The sequence below is a fragment of the Nipponia nippon genome, unplaced genomic scaffold (genome assembly GCF_047370975.1).
Source record: "Nipponia nippon isolate SJK-2023a ecotype South Korea unplaced genomic scaffold, ASM4737097v1 scaffold_23, whole genome shotgun sequence".
In the NCBI taxonomy this organism is placed as follows: domain Eukaryota; kingdom Metazoa; phylum Chordata; class Aves; order Pelecaniformes; family Threskiornithidae; genus Nipponia; species Nipponia nippon.
In genome coordinates, this window is record NW_028262340.1 from 1758999 (window position 1) to 1782930 (window position 23932).

The window sequence follows — 23932 nt, forward strand, 5'->3', positions numbered from 1 at the left end:
TATGCACCACCCGTGCACCTTGTGTGATGCTGAAATGCAGGTGTTGAAGGGACAATGGAGGTGAGCTCTCCTGGTGGCTGTAAGTCTCCACCAAGAAACCAAAAGGATCAGAATTGTTCGCTGTTGGGATAAAGAGCGAGTAGGAGCCAAGGTGAAAGCCGCTCATGAGGTCCTCTACATCAACACCTACAGGACCAGCTCCATAGCTCCCTGAGTTAAAATAAAGCAAATGGATAGAAGATATTTAAAATAGAGCTACTGAACTTCAAGAACCTGAGTTTCCTCAAAGGGAAACAGGAGGGACCTTGAAAGCCCATCACACAGCAGTATCCTCGGGGGGGCTGACTTTGAGGGCACCCTCAGGGCTAAACCCTTGCATCTGAGATGCCCTTTACTCTGACCAACCGAATTTCCCAGTGGCCAGCAGGCATTAAAAGCAAAAGCCAGCACTGCGAAAGGTCCTGTCTCACAGCTGTACCATGAGGAAGAGCACGGGTGGGCTTGCCCTGTGCCTCACAGCCCCAGATGTATGGAGAGCTGACCGGTAAGGATATCCAGACAGGCACAGTCTCGGCAGACACTGCCGACAGAAGGAAGCCGGTCCCACGTGTGCAGGGATAAATGTTCATCACTGAAATGAGAGACACATGCAATCGCTCAGGGACAAGACCCCCATTTCTCAGCAGGTTGCACAGCACATTAAAACCAGCCATCGCAAACAGATCTGGCTCCTAGTTACGTGAGTGCAAGCTAAGGGTCAGCCTATGGCAGGCAGTTTGGTTTTTTAGGAGTTACCCCAACGTAACAGAGTAGGATTTGTGCTGTGCCCTCCTGGCCCCCGATCAGGGTGTGAACGGAGCCGCAGAGCAGAGGCCAGCGCAGGACTGATCACACAGGCACTCCTCCGGCAGGGATGGGACGCTGCCAACCGAGAGCAAGGGACAGAAGGGGAAAAACGGCAGCGAGTTGTGGCAATTCAACAGCAATTCTGGGGAAAAGACACCTGAACCCAGCAAGCCTGGAGGGGAATTCTTGTCAGCGTGGGAAGGCATGCCCCAGTACCCCTCTCCGATGCTCAGGAGCCAAGAAAAACGTGCTGTGAAAACAGACGCTGTGACAGTCACACCTGTGAGCTCTCCTTTGCACAACCCAGCTCTCCCCAGGGAGCCTTGCCAGCCGCCCAGCCCGTCCCACCGTGGATGCGGGCTCAGCTCTCCCCCCTGGTGTTTCCAAAGAGCTTGGCCCCGTAGAAGGTTGTCCTTCAGGAGTCTGCAGCCTCTTGAAAACCTCAAGCCTCTAAGCAGTAATTTCCATCAATTATGGTTGTGCTACTCAGTCGCTTCTCTACCAAGATACCCTTAACACCTCCTTTTCAGTGCTCTCCCTAACCTTCCCTGCCTGCGGAGTCCCCTGTAAGCTCTCCCCCTTGTTCTGTGTCCCACGGACACCCCAGGGCCATGGGGCTCCTTGTCCTCTCTCTCCCTGGCCATGCCATTCATCTGGTTGCCAACCCTGCTGTTTGACATCATCTTGCAGAAACCTCTCTGTTCCTGGCAGATCCACCCTTCTCCCCATACAAATCTATCTTTCCCCACAGCAACCATTCCATCACTTGATGATCAAAAGTTATTGCAACTAGAATCAAAACTGAATCCAGCCAATACCACCAAACACCCACTGAGACCTCCAGGTAGGTTTTCTCAGCTTTATCAACCTTCTGTCTTGAAACAATGCTGGTAGCAAATCCTATCTACGATTTTAAAGATAGCAAAGCTTCTTCAGTGACTCAGCCACTCATTTTTCAGGTGATAAACCCCAAGCATCCGCACATCCCTCCCCACGTCCACATCCTGCAAACTGGAGCACCCACCACAAATGACGGTAAATCCGCACCTAGTCACCACCACAAAAAAACAAAACAAAACAAAACAAAAACCACTAAGCAGCCCTGTGTGCTAATACATAGCTGAGTTGGCAGCTGATGCTGGGAGACCTTTGCAGAGATGTGCAGAACTGCACCCTCCAAACTCCGCATCCGCCCAGTGCCTGTGCTGTGCTCGCCACCGCTGCATCGGGGCAGCAGCTACGTAAAGGAGTTGCTTCTCCTCCGCTCGGTTTTTCTACCCTTGAAAGAAACCTTATTCATTTTTGCAGTCACCTGATGAACTGAGAGTGAAACTCCAGTATCAGGCAGGTTTCAAGGTCTCTGTGTACCAGACACAGTCTGGCTCTGGGATGAGGAAATCAAAAGCAAGAAAATTTCTCACCCGTTCAAGCTATCCTTAACTCTTTCCTATCAGGGCTTTTAGGCTTAATGGCAAAGGAAGGGGAGGAAAGAAAAAAGGAGACACCAGCAGCAAGGCAGCCCCACCCTGGGCAGCCCCACGGAGGCAGGGAGCAGCCAGCACCCAGGGCCAAGAGAAAGCCAAAGGCAGCGCTGCTGCCACAGCCAGCGGTGCGGTTTGCAGGCGCAGAGCCAGGCAAGGGGCTCTGTGAAGAAAAACAGGGAGGGGAAGGAAGGAGAGAGAGAAAAACAAAGAATCCAACCCCCCCCAAACACCCCTGCGTTGCAACTTCATAAACAGCAAGAGTCTGCATTCACCTTTCGTAGAAACCCCTCTTTATTACTAGTGGGCAACTGTATTTTTATCCTGTGGCTTTCTGTTTTTGCAGACACATTCCAGCATGAAACCAGAGACAATACACACCACTGAGCAGCAGAGTTTATTTTAAGGGATGTAACATTTTCCTGAGAGGATGCTCTATTTGTGTCTGCTTCAGGAAGCAGTAAAATGGCAGGTGTGTTTCCATGTAACCCAGAGACACAAAACAAAATGCACAATGCAAAGCAAACGCTTTTGTCTTGCAAATCTCTGCTCAGTGCACTGAAAAATAAAATAAAAAAAAAAAAAAAGAGGGAGGGAGAGGGGTTTTCCCTGCGGCCTGTTTTCTAGCTTATTAGTCTTGCAGATGCTCAAGACCTACTTTGCCAGGAAGGAGATTCATGCCCACCGGCAGGAGAAGGTAGCAGTCGCAGTCTGCAGGCTTAACCGCTGCTCCCCATTTGCATGCATGTAAAACTTGTAATTGCTGCCGTACATGCTGTACCTTGCAGGAAGCCTGCGCTCCTTCCAGAAGCGCCCTTCAGCAACGAGCTTTTGGTGAGGCCTCACTCAGGAGCGCACACTCAGGGTAATTTGGAGGACAGAGCAAGTAATTGTATTTAAAATATATATATAACCCTACCTGGTTTGAATGCAGCTTCTTTAAGCCACAACGACTTCTTCAGCACACCACGTCAATTTGACTTGCCCCTGCAACAAGCCGGCTGCGGTTATTTCCTCTGAACAAGTAGTACCTCCAGCACAAAAATGCAGTGAACTTTCTGGATGTTACAGAAAGAAATTAAAGATTTTTGCTCTTCTTTGTTCCAGCCTTATACTTTGTGGAAAAAAAAAAAAAGTATTTTTTTATACTTTGTATAAAAATATATATATCATTCTGCTCTGGCAAGTAATTACCTTATTTGGCAAAAGTAAATGAGAAGTGTGATATGATGGAGAATAACACTTGAAGACAGCATTAGGTACTTAAAAGAAAAGTTTTTTGGTTTGTTTTGGTTTTTTTTAAAAGTGCTATTACTCCACTGGCAATCAGTGTCGCAAAAAGTAAAAGCCAAGAGCTTAGTAAGATACCAGGAACACTACAGCATTTGCAAGAATAAGCAACAGTATTTAGTGTTATATTATATAGGATGATATATAGGATGAAAAAGCAAGCACTAGCTGCCTGTAGGCTTAGAAGAAAATATAAGTTTTTTAATAAAAATCCAAGTTACAAGTATATGTACAGGCACAGTAACACAAAGGGCAAAATGGCCAAAATCTTTTACTCAGAAGATACAGTTTTCACAAAATGGAACTATTTTTGACTTTTTCTAGCCCCTAGAAAATTTTCTAAGCTAACCCATGGGTCTGATTACTGTTTTCACTTTTTCATTCTGCAGAAGATGATATTCCCCCACCTGCTCCATCCTTCTACACAGCCATCTTTTCCCTAAGCGTCCTACTATTTGTTACGTTGCAAACCTTTCCTGTTTGTTTTTCTTTTCTATCCATTATGTCTCATGGTTTAAGTTTTGTTTCATGGGAGCGAGGAGTTTTCCGTGACCACACACCTGGATGGGCTGCAAAGCCATGGGTCTGATCTGGCCTCCAGGCAACACTGCCCTGTAAACCCTAAGAAAACAATAAGGTCTGTGCATAGTTCAGAATAGCATAATTCTCTTCTAACTCTCAAAACTTAAAAATAAATATTGTGCTTTCACTCTGACTCTTCTGACATGTGTGCTACAAAGATGGGCAAAACCACTGGCCTGAAAGGGTTTAGGAAACATCTCTGAAAGTCTTCTGCTGCTGCCAGGGTGCCGTGGCCAGCATGCAGAGACACTGAACTCCACCGAACATACCCAGCTCGCCGCCTACAAACCATTCCCCGAAGCTCCCCACCACCACCAGCAGGAACGAGATGTCCTCTCACACCTCAGCTCTATCAACGCAGCACCCACGCGTGCTCCAGCCTCCTGCCTGGCACTAACCGCAAGGTGTCTCCTCCTAATTAAGAGGCCGAGCAGAGATATCATCTCCAAGGCTCAGTTCACAGGCAACTGAACAGGCGACTCAGCTACACGCTCAGGGACTCCTCCAATTTGTTTTCACAAAGCACGGGGACATGGACAACATCCACGCAACCATCCGTGCAGCCTTCCAGCAGGGATGATACAGCCGAGCTCCATCAACGTATATTCGCCTTACAAGGGAGGCTGTCTCATAGTGAAGTCACCCAGCGGAGGCGAGAGCTTCATTTTCTAAACGTTGCTTAATTGCTCGCACGATGGGAGGGATGCAAGCACCACGCACTGGTATGGGAAGCTGTAAAGGAAAGGGCTGGTTGAACACAGCGCTGCGCAGGGTTCAATTTGTTTATTGGAAAATTAGAGAGAGAGGAGGGCAGCTCCTCCGGTATTGTATTACTGACAAATAATGTCACTCTGCCCTGCGTTACACGGTCAATAATTAAAAGATTGTAGGTACCTACGTAAGGAAAGCATGCAAAGACAGAAGCTGGGGGAAAACAAGCCATTTCCGCTGTACCAAAAAAGACAGAATACAATTTTATTTCATGTACAAGGAGTTATTCCTACAATATAGTTTTCTGTTGCAGAACAACAGAAAGCCCAGAAAGTATTAAATTCCCATTACAGAGACTAACAGCAAAAATAAAGGGACAGCTTCTGCCCTGCCTCCATGGAAAGGTTAAGGGGATCTTTGGGCTAAAAAAAATGCTTGCAAATCTGGGGTGCAAGTGCAGTCCCCTGCGCCGCAGCCCCCCTGCAGCACCAGCGTTTCACCTCTTGATGCCCCAGTTCTCCAGCTGTAAGATGGATGTCATCCCTCTCACCCTGTTCCCATGAGAGCATGGCGGGTTTCCGAGGGGTTTCATGTGTAAGCAGGGAAGAGAACACAACAAAAAAAAAAACAAAAAACAACAACAAAAAAAAAAAAAAAAAAAAAAACAACAAAAACATCTCTGTTCTCCAGTGACCCCTGCATCACATCTCCTTCGGGGCTGGCAGAAGCAAAGGGGGACTCTGCGAGGCGCCCCACCTTGTAAAACAGATAAAACAAACACCTGACATTATTTTATTACCAGCAAATAATATATCTATTCCCTTTGTCCCTTGTTTTTTCATTCTTTTTGAGGTTTTTTGGCCTCACTAAAGAATGGGAGTTTTTTCTAACTTGCAGCTGAGCGGCTGGTAACCCGCTCAGGACCTCCCCCGTCACGTTGACAGCACCAGTACACTTCCTTAGCGCCAGCAGCGCTTTGCAATGTCATGACAAATTTTGCCTCACGTTGCCACTCGGACATAAACCACAACAGCTGGCTGCTTGCAAGAGACTGCGCCGACTCTCCATGCTGATGGCGCTCCGCTTCGCATTGCATCCCCAAATCCCACCTCTGGCAAACAGGACAGCGAGCTTTGACAGTGCCACTCAAGAGAGAGGTGTTGAAGAAAGCAAAGACCAGGGCTGCAAAGATGACACAAGGTATGCAAGGTGCATGAGCAACTCAAGCCTCCTAAATCTCTCAGTTAGAGGAGTTCCTCATTGCAGCTTCATGCAACGGGCTCACAGGTGTGTAGCTGCCCTCCTCACCTGCCTAATCTTCTTCCTGATGCTAACACAGTCTGCTGCTGCTTGCCTGTGTCCCTGCCTGAACTAACCAGTTTCCAGGACCTTTTTGGGCCCATGTGCTGCCAAACAGATTGCTCAGCAGGGTTGCCAGTCTGGCTCTTGCAGTATGCATGGGTCATGTATTCCTCCTTCACCAAAACGCATGGTTCACCGAAGTCCTCCCTGGCCCAGCGCCTGCAGATCAAATTCATATCCTGCACATTGAGTTCCCAAATTGCTGTACGACTCGCTGCAAGGGTGGCAACGGATGAACCATACTGACAGCAAATGAAGCTTAATGAGAGGAGCTGGGTGGGCATGGAGCCTTCTGCCAGGTGCTACAGTCCAGCCCAGCTGAAGAGCAGCAGGAACATCCCCCAGGCAAAGGACAGCATCCACAGGACGGCCCCAACTCAGCCAGGCACCTGCCCTACAACCAACATCACCACTGAGACACTGCACTGCCTAGCATAACAACATGGTTTTTAACATGAAGTTTCTTGGTTTAGGTTTGTGCGTAACCTCACCTCACTGCTGACAGAGCTGAAGCTCCTGTGACTGCTTTCAACCCAGACGAGAACCTGGAGAGCAGCAGAAACTGAAAGAAGGTAACCAAGTCACGCTCTCGTATGCTACCATCTAACACCCCTTATCACTGGGAAAACAGAAATGGAGGATCAGGTTAACGGAGGTGGTAAGACGCTGGACCCACCAGCTCAGCTTCTCCTGGAGGCAGCGACAAATTCCCAAGGAAGGTGAAACATGGCCATGCCCAACCACCATTCATTCCCACACACCCTCCAGGAGGAGAAAACCCTTCCTTAATGTTCACAGCAAGTCATTTAACCTTGCCAATGAATAGGTGAATCTCCATTGTGCAACCCAAACAACGTCAGGGGGAAGTGCCCAGGACCAGAGTTGACCTGGTACCCGTGGGAGCATCCCCCCACCGCTGGTGGTGCATCTCCCATCTCATCTTTTCTCCTCCTGCACTGCATCCCGCGGGCTGGCTGAGCTATTTCCTTTCACCGACTCTAAATGTGCTGCCCATTAGTGACAAAGTGACCTCTTTGTCCCAGTTTTATGACACAGCACAAAGAGGAGATGCAGCCAGTTTCCTTTAAGACTTCAAATATTCACATACTCCCCAACTCTACTCTTTTCCAGAGTAGGTAATCCTCTTTCCCCTGACATCAAATGCAAATGGAGCGATTTTGCTCTTTGAAGTTATCAGCTGTAATCTTCAAGTTTGTCCTTACGTCCAAGCGCTTTTAAAAATAATTTATATTAATTGTTCCCACTGCAATTTGGTTCACACACCAACCTCCCTCCATAAAAAAAAAACTCCACCTAAATTCCTGACGTGCCCAAACCTTCCATTAATTTGTGCCCACTCGTTCTCGTGCTCATCTCTGGCCCAGTAACATTGGGAATTCGTTAGTTCTGCTACTTCCCCACATCCAAACACCAGGGAGGCTAGTCCCCACTTCTGACCCTGTTTTTGACAACCTTTCTGGTACACTGACCAAATAGATTCGGCCTCATAAAACCTGGCCAGCCATAAAATGCACCGTTCTCCGAACAGAGGAGAGGACAAGGCAACGATGCTTTGACACACGTGGTCTTTGTGCATCTTGGTGGCACAGCTTACTTTTTCAGTGCTCACATCTTCTGGAGAAGGTTGCCAGGGTTGCCACCTGGCCCTGCATCTCACAAGCTTTGCAGCCCTGATGCAGCATTGAGTTTTGTTTAGCTTAAAAAAAAAAATATATATATATATATATATGATGGGGTCAACAGCAGGCATCCCAAAGAAACAGTGGGGTGCTGTGACTTGTATTAGGACCTGGAGATACATCATGGGGAAATATTTGTCCCCAAGACTAACAGGTATGGTAACTGCCATGCTTTTGCAATGGCACCATCCCATGCCAAGGGGAACTTTTCTGAGAGTACAATGCACAGCTCCGTTGCAGCATCAGCAGTTTTTGCATAAAGCTGCATTTGGGCTGCAAACAGCCTTCAGCAAAGCTGTCAGTGAGAGAAGGAAGGAAAGGAGGGACACATCCTGCCAGGGTGCCAGCACCAATCTGGGACCATACAACTTCCCGGGTTTTAATAAGGAGAAAAAGGAGTTTAAGTTGATACTGGAAATCTTCTGCCCTCACATTTTATTGCTCTGCATGGAGTTTTATGGCCAGTGCCCAGAAGGCGTGAGCCCTCAGCTCCACATCGCACGCGATTCTTTTGAGCGCAAACACACTTCTCCGCACGCCTGTGCCTGGGCACACACAAAGCTTCTAACCTTTCTTAGAAGTCAGGAAGAAGCCCCGAGCTGCTGAGTCCCCAGATGAGCGAGGCTGAGGAGTTTCAGCAAGTCACTGAGAGCTGAAAAGGCTCATTAATCCTCACCCAAATCCACCAACGTTACAAATCCTTTGCTGCTACAAACACCGTAAGTTTTATCACCCTCCGCAGCTCACCATATTCACCAATTCACCCCATTAAATAACACAGGTCTCTTCTTTACCAGGGAGCTTCAAGCCTCCTTCCCCACACATTGCTCATTTCCTCAATGGCAATAACTCGCCTGACGCCCGTCCACGCTACATGGGGCTGGGATGCCACATCCACCACCGGCAGCTCTTCACACGGTGGTGCAAGCCACAGGATGCCAGCATTGGCCTTGAATCAGAAAAAACATTTAGGAACATGATTAAGTACAACATCATTATCCAGGATGGCAATTAAACACACATTTACAGGCAAGCACATGCTTAAATGCTGTCCTGGATGGTGATGCTTTCGGAAATCAGGGCCCCTTCCAAGGAAGATGCAGCTGCTGGGTAGATTAACACCAACTTGTTTGTACCACTGCAGTTTGCATATGTGTGAAGAAGCTGGGGAGAAAGGAAAACTGGAAACCTCTCGCCTCGACCGCCTACGTCAGGCAGCTGGGTTCTTTGCTAGGACCCCATGTACTCTGAATTAATCTCTGCATCCCATAATGGCTGGTGCAGAATTGAGCAACACTTGCCACGTACCCAGTCCACCTGCATTCGTTCCCAGTTTCAGGGTCCTGCCTCGCAGCATGATGGCCCCCAGCAAAGTAAAGGGGGATGCGGGGGTTGCCAGAAGCCCTGGGGTGATGCACATCAAGCACCGCACTGTCTGTATTAAATCAATTTAATTCTTGCTTTAGCACTGTTTGATGGATATTCCCATCTCCAGCTGTGAACAGCAGTGGAACAAGCAGCTTGTTTCTCTTTTCTCTCCAGGATGCGGTGACAGGAAAGGTCCAAGCCCTGTGTCCTGCAGACCCCTCTGCCCAGGCTTGGTCCATCTGCACCCCCAGGTTTCTGCTACACGTTGCACAGTGGGGCTCTCTGCAACTGGGGTAGCCGCACGCATGCCAGACCTAGTAACTGTGAGAGAGGACTGGAAACATCTCAGGGCAAGGAAAGAAAAAAAAAAAAAAGCTCTTTCCCTTGTTTTTCTATTAATATTGGCTTTAGGAAATGTTTTCTCTGATATTTCTGTCAATGGCACAGAATACAGGATGGGTAGCTTTGAGAGTAAGAGGCTGCTATAGGGGGTACCTGCACCAGCTTCTTTATTTTTGCTTTGAGCCTCCAGTCAGAGGCACGTGGAGCCGAGAGCACTCTGGAGCTTGCAGCAAACCGAGGGTATAAAAAGGTAAAAACAGCTAAGCTGAGTAAAAAAAAGCCATTGCACCAAGTTGTCACTAGCGAGGAAGCAGGCGCTTCGTGGGCTTCCACAGGAGGAAAAAATGCACCAGTCTAGCTCCAAAGCCAGTGCTCACTCCTGCCCAGCTCTGCAGCAAGAGCAGAAAGCCCAACAGCGACCAGCATACCACATCTCACCCGCGCAGGCAAGAGCACCGAAACTGGAGGTGCAAAGACGCACGGCTTTGCAGGACATCAGCAGAAGCCAACCCAGTCCTAGTCACCAGCTTATAGATAGGAGAAGTCAGTCAGAAAGGAAAGAAAATAAGATTTAAAAGGCTGCTCTGCTCTCTGCCCTGATTCAGCTGTGGTTTACCCAGCTGCAATGTGTTTACATTTCTAGCAAACTTAATCCTGAACTCCTTGGGCCAGATATTCTAAGAAAGGAAAGGAACTTTATTAATTATGTACTAGAGAGCTGCACCCACGGTGAGCTGCTCAAGGAGCCAGGCTTGAACTGAAATCTCCAGCACTGTGTAACCCCAAGGAATTTCTGGATGTATTTTATGTTGGGTTTTGTTAATTTACCTTTTACAAAAAAAATAGGTGTTTTGTAAAATCCCAGATTTTTCCACCAAATATTCTCAGAGATGCTAAGGTAGCATTCAGGCTTCTTGCTCAAAGTATGAATGATACTATCTACCAGAGAACTTGGAGCTTGGCAGGTTGAGAGAAAGCAATTCACCTTCAAGCAAGCACTCACCTACTATTTCTATGAATAATAAATACATTAATTTATTAAGTGAATAAAACGCAGGAGATCAGAACTTATTAGCAGCTGCACTGTGAATAACCTGTGTTAGCAATCTAACACCCGAACCTGAAAAAACAGCCATGTTTAAAAATGAAACTGAAACTTTTTCTTAGTTTTCTAAAGTTTCTTGCAACTTAAAACAGTTTTTGTGTGTGAAAGTCCTAAAATACTGTCTCCCCGTAATGTCAGAGATCCGTACACATCTGTTTTAGCAATATGTAGGACAGACTGAAAAGCAGATATTGCACATGGCAGAGCCCATGGGGCCAGCGGATGGAGATACCAGCTTTGCTCCAAGTTAGTCTTTCCTATGAACTGTCACATTTTCATCTCCAATTTATTTGGGTCTGTTCCAATACTACATTAGATACAGTAACTGAGAAGAGAGCTTAAGGTTGACATTACTTTGCATGCATCGCCACAAAAATCCACCTGTTTTAATACAAACTCCCTTTGCCACAGTGCTCATGATAAAGATAAATTTCACTGGATGGCCAAAGCAGCAAGGCCACAAGTGGGACCGGAGCAACGTCGCAGCCCAACCTGCCGAAAGGCTGGTTTGCTGCCCCAGGGACTGCAGCTCGGGTCAAGGGGGAGCGGAAACTACCCGGGTGTCCAAATCGCATCCTCGCATCCAAGAGTTCAGCAGGAGGGAAGCACGTCGGCTCCTTTTCTCAGCTAAGGAGTCCAAGTGGAAAATTTCCCTGACGGTGTCTTCTTACGGCTGTAGTGTTATTATCGGCCTATCTCCTAAATATTCCTGGGGCTGCTTTCAGAAAAGCTTCAGTGCCACTGTGCTCTAAGGGAAAGCAAATAACTCAGCCTTCAGGGCTGGCTGGTGTGGAAGTGAAACTCCATCTAATATAATTTAGCAAAAAACCAAAAACCCCCAGCTCTTTGAGCCTGAATTACTTATGATTTTCCCTTGCAAAATGAAGGAAGAATTAGACCCTATGTTAACACCAGGAGGATGTGGTAGTGAGGAGCAGGCAAAAAGTAGAGAATGTCCAAATTAACCTAAGTCACAGTCCAGACTCATTCCTCTGTTTATGTACATTTTAAAGAGGTTTAATTAAGCTACCACATCTTAAGATGGGATTTTCAAAGCTATATAAGCAATTTATAAGACTCCAGACTGCAAAGGGCAGTTCGGGCACTCATGATTCTTTGAAAATCCTCAACCAGTGTAATAGAATTCATTTTCTCCTGCAAATTAGATACATATTTGGCCAAAATAACCCAGGGCCATGCACAGAAGTTACAGATGATCATAACCTAAGCATGAGGGCAGAGTTAAGGTTACAGATTTAGATTTTAATGCTGTGTTCACATGTCAAAGCGTCAAATATCCAAAGTGTAAAAATCACAAGACAGAGAAAATCAGGGCATCTTCCAGTAAGGAGTGGTTGGGCAGAGTCACCCAGTGGTGACCAACGTACCTGTAAAATCAATCAAATAATCAACCAAATCTGAGACTGGCCAAATTCTTTCACTAAAGCTTTAGATCTGTTTAAGGTATTTAAGATAATCTAAGTCCTCATATTGGCACAAGCTGTTTAAAATGATCTAAGGCTTTAGATTGGTTTAAGCTGCTTATGCAGCTTTAAGGTTTTAAAAAGGTTTAGACTGCTAAAAAACATTCCCCAATGTGGGGTTGTTTGTTGGGAGCTGGTTGTACCATTTCATGGATTTTAGTATGGTGCAAATGCAGAAATATGTATATAAGAGTAAAATATTTTGTTTGCAACACTAAAAGTCAAAGTCAGTCAGTACCAAGTGTATAAATGCAGATTATTTCTACTGGCATAAGTTTGAGAGGAGCAGCACGCCATAGTTGAAGCACCAAGAAGTCTCTCTGTCTTCTTTAAAAAGAAAAGGTACCATAGGAAATAACATAAAAACTTAATGCAACAATTCCACCCTCTTAAGAAAAAGTAGACAACGTGCCAGTATATAAACCCTACAAATTCAGCTTTCCTCTCCTCATTTCTACTATTCTTATTTCCAACTTTGTATCACCAAAATACGGTATCCCTTGGCATGGTCATTTTAGGATTACACCCATTTGCAAGCCCACAGGTGTCTCTGGGGATATGAAATCCAAGGCACCCATGTGGTGCTGGGAAAGCTCAATAACAAGACCCCATTAGCCACACATGTACTTGCCTCCAGCAATACTTCTGTATTGCAGGGGGTGCTGGAAGAGAGAAGGGCAAGGAAGGCTCTTCCAGGAGACCAGGATGGGTTCCACCTTCATCTGCATCTTTGCAGCACAAAATTATCCCCACTCGAGTACATTTTTTGCAAGGAGGATGCCCAAGCCCAAAACTTCAATTTAACTACCATCCTGCTGAGGTGCAGAGCTCTTAACCGCAAGGAGCACTTTTATTTTCTTAAGGCCTCCCCGGCAGGTCCGGCTGGGCTCAAAACACCACCAAAGTCCTCAAAGCTCCCTTCTCCACGAGATGCATGCTCTGGGTCTTGCTCCAACCCTGCACCCTGGGCTCTGCAACTACTCCCCCAGCAAGACCTTTTACCAGCCCCAGCTCTGCAGTGTCACCCTCCTGCAGGGCATGGGAAGGCTCCGGGGGCAAAGTCTGCCCCAGACCTTGGGTTCAGCCCCAGACCAAAGCTTTGGTCCCACCCAGCCTGTGAGATGAGGAGCCCAGCGCAAAACTGGGCCCTGACTCCTGGAGCACAGCGCTCAACTGCAAGGATGAAGTCACCACCCATCCCTTGGGGAGCTTCAATTTCCCTTCCAAACCACTCTCTGGAAAATCAGGGCAACTCTCCTGCTTGAGGGCACACCTTTTATAAAGAGTTGCAAAAACACATCTAGTCTCCTTTAGCCAGTTAGATCACTGCAATTTGCAGTCTCCCTTTCTGCCCTACGGAGGGACTGGTCGCATCCCTCCATGCCATCTAGATGCAGAAAATGCAGTTATACTGGGGCAAAGAACCATTTTTTTTAGGCACTTGAGCACAGGCACCGTGGTACACAGCCACCCTCTGCTCTCATTCACACAAACATAAAAGCAGAGCATCTGGCCATGTGTCAAAGGTCTTTAATTACATGATCGAGCTTATCTTAAATATCTATTTATTGAAAGTTGTAAATAATACAAGATTGCTTTCTCTCTGATAAACATCACAGACAAAGGGGAAGTTACGATTACATATTCATCCTAATGCTTTCTTACTCCATCTTTTGATTGCTTAACTTTGCAACCTTTATGTGATGTTAACGTAGGCGTCATCTCTCCCCACTCCACCTTTGCAGTTTGTTCTTGAGTACCAAAGTTCGTTTTACGGTTATTCAGTCATGGAGAATCAAATAAGTTTTCATAATCAAGATTTTTATCCTAATATGCATTTTTGACTTGGGACTATGGTTCTATAGACAGCATCAGTCCCTGAGCAGCTTTTGCAATGGCAAACACTGAGCAAAATCCAAATGACTGAGAAAAAAAAAAATACATGAACGCTGACAGAAATAGCAACAGAAGCAACAGAAACCTGTTATGTACAGTTAGCTGAGAAAATTAGCCTCTTGATTTTCAATTTACCCAACCTTTTCCTCTGTAAGGAACAACAGACTGCTGAGGGATGGGTTCATGCCTCAAAAGGGGACACAGTATCCCAAAACAAAGTGCAGAATAACTATGGGTGCAGACTAATTACAGCTTCCTTAGAGTCCTCCCTATCCGAGGATTATCATACGATTTGCAAAAGCTTCATAAGCAATAACTTCACACCAGGAGGCAGCGCTGGGAAAGTACAAGGAAACGCCAGAACCGATGAGCTGATTCACCCAGGAGGGAACATGCCCCCACTGCACCCCAAAAATTTCAATGGCAAAAGGAATATAGGTCCTGCCAGCTGCAGGCATACAAATCACAGAGCTTTTGTATATCTTTATCATAACGTGTCGCATTCCTGCATTCATCGATAAGTCAAATTCCAGCTAAATTAGCTATTCTAGGAATTTATTTACCTTCCTGGTACTCCCCATGCAAGTTTTCCAGAACACTTTTGAGTTCTGGTGTTATTTACATTACCGTAATGCCTCGTTATTTATATTATCGATCCTTGCCAGTTGACAAAGGGGTGTTGATATTGGAGCATGGAAATACAATAAGAGGTGAAACGAGCATGGAGCTCTTCCACGCAGCATCCCCATGAACACAGCCCAGCCTTCTGCTTCGTGGCCCATGGTCAGCCAAGCACACTGCCTGCTCTGGACTGCCCAAGTTCACTGCCTTTGCACAATTCACTGAAGGGCATCTCCTTTCTGATTTTATCATCTACTCTGTATGATGGAGCACCCTGAAATCTCCACCAAGTCCAGGGTCCCACGAAGCCGGACCCTACGCAAACAGCAAGGGCACCTTCCTGCTCAACAGTGCGCCAGCTACGCCCGGGCCACACAAATACCCGCAGCACTGGCACTTGCTGAGGTGCCAACAAGGAACTGAAGTCAAGGAACAAAATTTTTGCCTTACAGGATGATACATTTCTGTAGAAACAGAAACAAGGAGTCTTTCTTCTCTTAAACTGCCTGCAGTGTAGGAAAACACAAGAGACCTTGGGTAGCATCAACCATCCCCCCGCACTGGGAGAGCAGATACATGTGCCTCACTTCATGGACACAGGAGCATGCATTGGATGGAGGAAGACAAATAATTTCATATGCTATGCAATTTAGGAGCACAACCTTCAACAGGACTTTTGCTTCCAGGTCCCCACAAGGGGAAACTAAATCCCGCTGATGCTTAATCCACAGCGTAATTGAGGAGTAAAATAATATTTCTGTCCCAACTGAGAAGCATGTCTTTCGTTCTCACTGTAAGCCAAGCCAGGTATACATTCAGCACTCCAAAACACAACCCACTTGGCTATAACAGCAATATCTTCCATTCATTACCTTATTTAAGTCTGTGGTTCATGCTCTGCCGACTGCCCCCGTGCACCTTGCAGCCCATGAGCCACACACACACTAGCACACCTTCTCATCGCTGTTGAAGCCGGCCCAAGATCAATTTTCACCCCCTGCAGTGGGTGGTCTGACCCATACAGCCACCTTACTCGCTGCTTTCTCTTGGCATGGCACCATATCTTGTTTGGAGACACAAAGCCACTCTAAATATTTTCCTTCAATCTGCCATGGGTGCACAGTACATGTCCTTCACTTGCCAGGTAGCAGATTTTTTTTTTTTTCCACTGCATGAAATTACTGTCCGATGAATTAATCAAAGTTATAATCAAATGCAACTATCAGTAAGGCAGAAGTTGCCTGCGCTTGCTGGAGATGTCCCTGCCGCGCAGGGTCATCTGGAGAATTCATTTCTAGCAAGAGATTCACTGCAGCAAATAGTTTTCAGAAGAAACCTGGCCAAACTGCTTTTGAACAGCCATTAAAAACAAAACAACCTGTTTGGCTCAGCAATTTTCACTCTCCCATAAAATTCACTACGATGCCAGGACCACAAAAAAAAAATATTTGAAAATATGAGTTAAAGCAATGAAAAACTGGGTGAATGGGACCATGCCTGCAACATACAGGATTGCAATGACGTTGACAACCAACACAGAATCAGGTAAAGGCCATAACAAGGAAGACGAGGGATGATAAATCTATTTTCATGGACTGAAACACACAGTCAAAGGAGAATTGGCTGGTGAGGACTGGAAATCCCTCTGAAACACAGATGATGTAGGATGGAGGTGGATAAGAGGGACTGGGGCAGGATGGGATGCTGCTTGCACAGCTGAGCCCATCCCAGGAGTCTGCTCTTTTGCACATGAACGTTTATTTAAAAGACCATACGAGCTCCGATCACACCTCTGTCAATTTTTCCTTTGGTTATTCCAAACATACTAGACCTTTTGTTTTCAAAACCCTCATTTAGCAGTAACACCCACCAGGATATATAAAATATGCTTAAACTCTAAAGGCAATTAAAAAAAGTGGGTTAGAAGTTTTGTTTGTAGCAGAGGTGTATTTTCAAGGACTCCGAGATCATTCCTGACATCATCACGAGCGGCGCTCGCCTTTGTCACTCGCGCTTTAACAGAATGATAAATTCTGCAGTGACTTATTTTCAGCAGATCACTTGTTACATCAGGGTTTACTCATTTCTTTTTGCTGGCAGCCCCCAAACCAGGGCCGTGAGTCAGCAGCAGCCCTGGGCCCTTCCTCCAGAGACACAGGAGATGGTCCAGCTACCCGCGGTTGTCTCCTCCACCGGATCTTATTGACCAAGCTCCTTTCAAAGATGCCCATGCATCCCACATCAAGAGCTGCCAGAGTGATGAGACTGCACATGGGAGGAGAAGGAAGCAAGCAAGAGACAATCTCTCCATTGCACTGAAAAATCTGGGCTGTTCAAGGGGCGGACAACCCATCTGAAGGTCTCGGGTCCCATGGGATTCCCATCCAGCGAGCCTGCAAGCAGCCCTGGAGCAGCAGGGCTGTGGGATCCTCCTCTCCCAGCTGCAAGGAGAGGCGGATCAGCCAGGACTATTAGGGTCAGGGTCCTTAGGGCATCCTGGGTCACGACAACTTGTCCAGACCAACCCCAGGCTGGGACCAGCAGCTGGGCTCCTCCTGGGGACCGTCCCAGCAGCTATTTCTAGGGCTCCCCCTCCCTCTGCTCCCAGGGGATGCCAGCAGCGTCCCGTGTGCCTCAGCTACAAGGGCTTTCACATGCAGCCCTCTGAGAGCCCAAGCTGGCCATGCCACATGCAACATGCCTCGTTAAATTATTCAAGTCATCAGTAACAGCAACTGGTTGCAGCGTTCACCTCCAAACGGCCCAGACCCCACTGCAGCACCGGTGCCCCCAGGAGCTGGGGTTGCTCCTGCTTCTCACAGCAAGGATTATCTGTGCAACAAAACACATCTAGCAATAAGGATTATCCTTACAGTAAATATGTTCCCCTTACAGTAAATACGTTCCCCCATGCATTTTCCTACAGCATCAGTGTCGGCCCAGCAAATAGTCGTCTAAAAAAAAAAATAGCGAGCACTGCACTGCTGTCTGCAGTTGGAGCTTAGAGTCAAAACTTATTACTTGTATTTTCAATCTGCCAGGGACTCACACTGAGATCTTGGCCAAATGGCTCCCCCTCCCTCCTCCCCATTTCCCACACAGAAGAAAAAGTAAGACGCAGAAAGGTTAAATGGGAACAAAAAAGGCCATGCTGCTTTTTTTCCCCCCACCTCATTTAACCACCAAGATCAGAGTTGAGCAAACCCATGACTTACATAGCTGCTACGTTTCCATTCTTGGCATGAAAGTTTCTGAGCTTTTTAAAGAACTAAAGGAAGAGATTTGGGCTATGAATTCTGACATCCCTTTTGCAGTAAGGTCAGTAATATGGGTAACCAAGAACCAGCCCTCTTATGTATTTTTGAAGATCCTCTTCAAGTAACAACTTGCACCTTTAAAGAGTCAAATCAGCATGCTGGGATGTACTGTTCCTTGGTGCATCCATACTAACCCACATTACACATCTGCCTTAACTGAGCCAGCTACAGATATTTAGCTTTACATGGAGAAAGGAGACATTTTTTCAGTCCCAAACAAGTCCAGAGTGGTTTATGCTCCTACCAGCACAAGGCAGAAAGATTCACTCCCAGCTGGTCCAATTAAAAATGATGGGTTTAGGTCAATATTACGTTCCGGCTCTCCTGGCACCGATCCCTCCCTCACCAGCTCCACATCATGAACAGAGATAGCTGAGATTGCTGGTAATTGCCGGACCAGCCCAGGGCCAGGTGGAAATCCAGAATTAAAGTGCACCCGAGGAGGAGGCCTTTAAAGCACTCTGAACCTGGGCTCCTCCAGGGGTCCATAAAACATCTTGGCCCATCCGCAGCTATCTCAATTTCCCAGCAAACATCCCCATTTACATAACCCGATTGAACAGGCCAGCCACAACCTTTACCAGAAACGAGCCAAGATGCTGGACAGCCATTTGAAAGCCACAACCTTACGCATCATATGCACGTTTATAGGAGTTTTACAACTATTTCAAGCAAAATAATGAACAGCATCCTTTGCAAGCATGATACTATCGGGCTCTGGTGCCTCAGAGAACAACAGTTTCATTTCTCTTTCTCTGGAGGTGATGAAAGGATAAACGTCAGAGGAATGCAGGGCCACCAATTCCCACCAGTCCCAAAGCATTACAGAAACTTCATAAAAGAGCAACTCCTGGCAGGACTCATATGCCACCATCTCTGCAGAGGAGCACGCTGGCTCTGGTACAGCACAAGACAAAATCACTGTGTCCTGCTCAAGCTGCTGAGAGGAGGGTTTGGGCTGGGCAATGGATGAAGGGTTTCGTGGCCCCAGAGGCAGCAGAGCAGAAGCCCATGGCCTATACGGGAGATAATTTGATAGGAAAAATGCCACCTTCCCATCCTCCCCCTCCTTAATCACCACCAAACCGTTAATCTTAATCTCATCCAAACCGTTTCCCACCAGCCTGCGCAAAGCAAGAGTTCGGGACTGGAGATGAGCAGCAAGCTCCCACATGGCACTGCTTTGCAGAAATCCCGCCGAGCAAGCAGGCTTGCCGAAAGGAGGAAGAAATAAAGACCAACCCACCCCCCCTCCATGTTTGGTTGCAGCTGGGAGGATTTGCAATCTCCAAAAAGGAAAAAAAGAAGCAGCATTGGGCACACTCTTTGATTGGTACGGCATGAAAACCAGAAAGTCCCGTCCCTGCAGGATCACGCAGCACCAGCGCGAGCTGAGCATCGCTGGCTCAGCACGACGGAGCGCGAGGTTTGGGGAAACACCCGTTTTCTTTGCATCCCAAAGCACGAGGCTGGGGGTCGCCAGCATCCGTCAGCGTTCGGATTTGCCATTTCTGGCTGAGCGGGAGGGCAGGGGACACAAGGCACTCACAGCCCCGCACCCGGCCAAAAACCAGGCTTAGAGGAGTATTCCCCTACTGCTGGCTCAAAAGCATATTTTAAACACATTCTCCTGCATGCATCCCATATCAAACTCCTAATTAAAAATTATTTGCTTTCAGAAGCAGGGGGGCAGACCAGACTGCATATTCAGTTTTGATTACTTTTTATCTGTCAGGTTAGATATTCTCAAGTTCTCTTTCTAGGAAGCCTCAAGGGATTGTTTATATAAAATAAGTATTTTATTTCATGTGCTGCCCGCCCTCAGCTTGCACAATTAATTGGGGTAAACTTTTTGCAGATCCTTTCCTTAACAGTCAGGCAAAGAAACTACAAGTTAACTTGCATGCACACAGAGAAAAGAAATATATTGCTCAAACACACTTAAACACACCAAGATATAAATGCAAACTTCCAGACAAAGGGCTAATTTCTGCCCTCAGAGATTCATACGGCCGAAGGAGCTAGATGATCCCAGCAAGGGCTGGATTTGGCCCTCGGAGAGGCCACTGCAGTCCCTGCTGCAAGCCCAGGCTCGCAGCTCTGGGAACACAGCAGAGAAGCCAGAGCCCGAGCGAGAGCCGCGGCCAGGTACCGCATGGGGCTGCCGTACAGCAGCCGGGGACGCCTCCACCTGCCTCCACCACAGCAAGACACAGGGTAAAACTCCAGCTCCCCAGCAAAGGACAAACCTTTGAGGATAATATCCCATCGGTGCCTGAATGCCAGCCCCAAGCACGTGCAAATAAAATTAGGCAGGGTGGAAAAAAAAAAAAAAGCCAGTGCCCAGGCTTTGTGCAGGCAAAAGGGGATTCAGCCATAGGCAGGGATCTAGCTGTTAAAATGAGGGCTGGAATATTTGGGTTTGTTTTTTTTTTAAATATGTTTATACACGCTGTAGCATCAGGTAACAGCTGCTTCTACTCCGCAGGGAGTATAAATGCAGGATGGGAAGCAGAGCAGGGCCTTGGCACAAGCACCCAGCATCGCCCCAGGAGGACAAGGCTCCCCACGGAGCAACATGTCCATTTTTCCGCTGACGCAGTGGCCGGGGTGCCCGGCGGAGGCGCGTGCCCCTCTGCACACCCGCGTCAATCTTGCACATCGCTAACACACACGGCGTTCGCCTCCCACCGCCCCCAGCCCTACCTCCCACCAGCAAGAAAAAACAAACAAACAATAATAATCTATGCACATTGGGAGAAAATGAAGTTGCTGTCAAGCAACGATAAATTCATGCGACAGCCAGAGCTAATTAAGCAGGAGCGAGCAGCAAAGTAGCTGCGAGCGTGGCGGGGACAGGGTTACAGGCTGGCTGCGGGCTGATTGACACCGCTAAGGTTACCTCGGGCTCGGGGAGCTCGCCCATCGCGCCATGCACGGCAGCCAGCGCCGGCCACCCAGGGGATACACGCACAAACACGTACAGACAGACATATATGCACACTCGGTGTGCAGCGGGCGAGCGTCTCGGTGGCAACCTGACACCTTTCAGGAGGCAAAATGGAATCTCGCCGTCCGGTTGTGCACCCGCAGCAAGGGAGGGGGGAGAAAAATATACCGCTTGCAAACATGTACGCAGAGAACAACAACAACAACAACAAAACAACCCCCGGTGCCTACCTTTGCTGGGTGCCGGCAGGCAGATCCCGGACCGTTTGGGGTCGGTGGCTGTTCCCTTCTTATGAAATGTTCGGCTCAGCCGGTGCTATTTGCATTCTTTCATTAGCACCTGTTTCAAGTAAGGAAGGAGAAAGCTCATTATGAGATCAGCTTCCTTTCAAAATAATTTATTAAAAAAAAAAAAAATAGAGCTGCACGCTGCCAAATAATAATAACACTAATAAAAAAAATAAAACCACATGTATATTAAAGCCCAAACTAGGCAGTTTAATAATGGGAGATCTTGCAGGTTGTGAGCATGCTCCAGCCGGAACAAATCCTTCCTCTGTTATTCCTCTGAATAAAAATAAACCACGATCAAGAAACCCAAACGGAAGCTTCCTCCTAGAATCCCTGCTGCTGAAAAATATGTAATAAATTCAGCCCGAAGACGCAGACTCTAATCAGCAGCTGTTTTCTGGATCCAAAGCCAGCCAAAGCCTCTCTTGTCTTTTCCCACTATGAGTCTAGGCCTTTTTGAAAAGGGTTTTAACCTTTTAAAGATACAGTGCACCAATTATCACTTCTGGAGGACTGTCACTCACAGCGCAAATGAATTAATAAAGCAGCAGCGGCGGCGGCACAGTCGGAGCAGGGGGAGGTGTGGTTTGCACTAGCAGGCTTTCTTCATGAATATTATTATATGATATTTTTTTTTTTAATAGGATCCCCCCCACCCCCCCACTTTGGGAGAATAATAATAAATGGAAAACTTGCCACTCAGCTCTTGGATAAATGCATAGTCATTATAAAAATGAACAGCTGCTGGATGCGATTCAGGGAGTTGTACGGCTGCTCCTTATCAGGGTTAAATTTCTTGCAACTGAATTTTAGGTATTAACAGTTTCTGTCCCAGCCAGTGGTGTGAGAGGGTTAATGACATGCAGAGAGGAACTCTGTCAAGTGCTTCCCATCAAACTAAGGATCAGGCTGCAAAGTTTGAACGGAGCAGCCCTGGCACAGCAATAAAGCATTCTTCCAGGAGTGGGATTTCGGTTTTTTAGCAAACCGAACCAAAGCCCCCAAAAAAGCTCAGCCCTCCATTAACAAGCACCACAAAGCGCCGGCGGCCCCGTACGTGACACAGTTCCCCAGGGGACAACGGGGAGCCAAGCTCTCCCATCGGGGACTTGGGATGCCAGGTCCCCCCAAAGCTGTGGGTCCCCAGGCCTGGCGCCCCACGGCAGCGTCCCCCGGCAGCCTCGCGCCTCTCCTGGTGCCATCGGCGCCCGGCCCACCTGGGTGGCAATCGCATCCTCCTGGTCAGGGAGCAAGGGGCCATCCCCGGGGTGCCGCAGCTCCGCACCCGGCACTCCTCTCTGGCCAGTCCTCTCTGCAGCCCCCTGCATGCAAACCATCGGGAGCAAGCGGTCCTCCCGCCCTCTCCCCCCTCCTCCTCCTCCTCTTCAGCAGAAAATCATCATATTTCATGTGTCGCTGCTCCAGCCTCGCCAATTGGCTGGGCACTCGCAGGCGGAAATGTCAGGAGCAGCCCAGCATCGGTGCCTGCTCGCGGCCGCTCCTTCCCCCCGGGACCACCGGGTCCCCACTGTTTGCAAACCACAGCCTGGGGCAGGGGGCACAGGGCTGGCCGTCAAAACCAGAGAGAAAAGGGGTTTTGGTGTTTGTTTGGTTGGTTTTTTTATGCCACTTTGGCTCAGCTCCGGAGGGATGCAGGCTGCCAGCAACTTGACCTTGACCCACACAGTTGCGTTGCACTGCCAGCAAGAAGTGTTTTCCAGATGATGGAGACCCAGCACATCTGCTCTGCTCCGCAGAGACGCCTCCCTCCACGCTGGGCCACGCCGAGGGGCCATGCCAACCCACCCCAGCACCAGCTCCATGGGTGCAGCTCTTGTCACACGACAGGCACCGTAACTGCTCGGAGGGATGATGCCTAACAAATAGATGCTTTCTTTTTTTTTCACCCGTTTTCAAAGTCAGTGCATTTGTTTACAGCTTACCCCCTACTTCCAGACCTTTCAAACAAGACATATCACCGTGATTCTTTATCATCTTAATCGCTGGAGAAGCTGGGATTTGGAAATAGGAGCATGCCTGAAGCTACCCAGTGTGGAGCAATGGCTCAAGTAGGAAGACACTCCAAGACTTCTCATCATCTGATCATTTTCCTCCTCAAAGTAGGGGGGAAAAAAAAATCAAAAAATCTTCTTGGAAGTGGAGCAACGGAATAGCAGAGTGGAATAAGTCCGATGAAAACAGTCATCTACCTCCCCTGCAAACACACCACCTAGCAATGAAAGGTGAACGCATCCAGTAACACTGAAAAACGTTCTCCTAAGAAGCAACTGAGCCATGCTTTCCCTGCTGGGCTCTCTAGCACAACGGGAGCATAAGGAACAGGGGAAATACAACAGCCAAAAGCTAACTTTTATTTCGAGGCTGCTTACACAAGGATAAAAAAAAATTGCATTGTCACAAAAAATAAAGAGGATTTGAGCACAGCATTTATGGTACAAATCAGCTTATGAAACCCACAGTTCTCTACTGATTGTGAAAAAACTCAGTAGTAGATGGGCAATATATTGGATGGAAGAGTAAAAAGCTCCAAAGCTTCCTTATCTGGCCATCTGACGAGCAGCCTGCA

The 23932-nt window shown here is 47.6% G+C and overlaps 1 protein-coding gene across 3 annotated transcripts in view; it reads right to left on the reverse strand.

The window, feature by feature from the left end:
- Positions 1–23932, reverse strand: part of HIVEP3 (HIVEP zinc finger 3) — a 315453-nt gene that overhangs the window by 257774 nt on the left and 33747 nt on the right. Inside the window, exons 2-3 of one of the 3 annotated variants that reach the window (XM_087760919.1) lie at positions 21286–21394; positions 3247–3314 (exon numbers count right to left, since the gene is read on the reverse strand). The gene's annotated coding sequence lies outside the window, so the exon portion shown is untranslated. Of the gene's footprint in view, positions 1–3246; positions 3315–21285; positions 21760–22562; positions 22652–23932 lie in introns of those variants that run through there. The other 2 variants (XM_087760921.1, XM_087760920.1) reach the window with 2 other exon arrangements.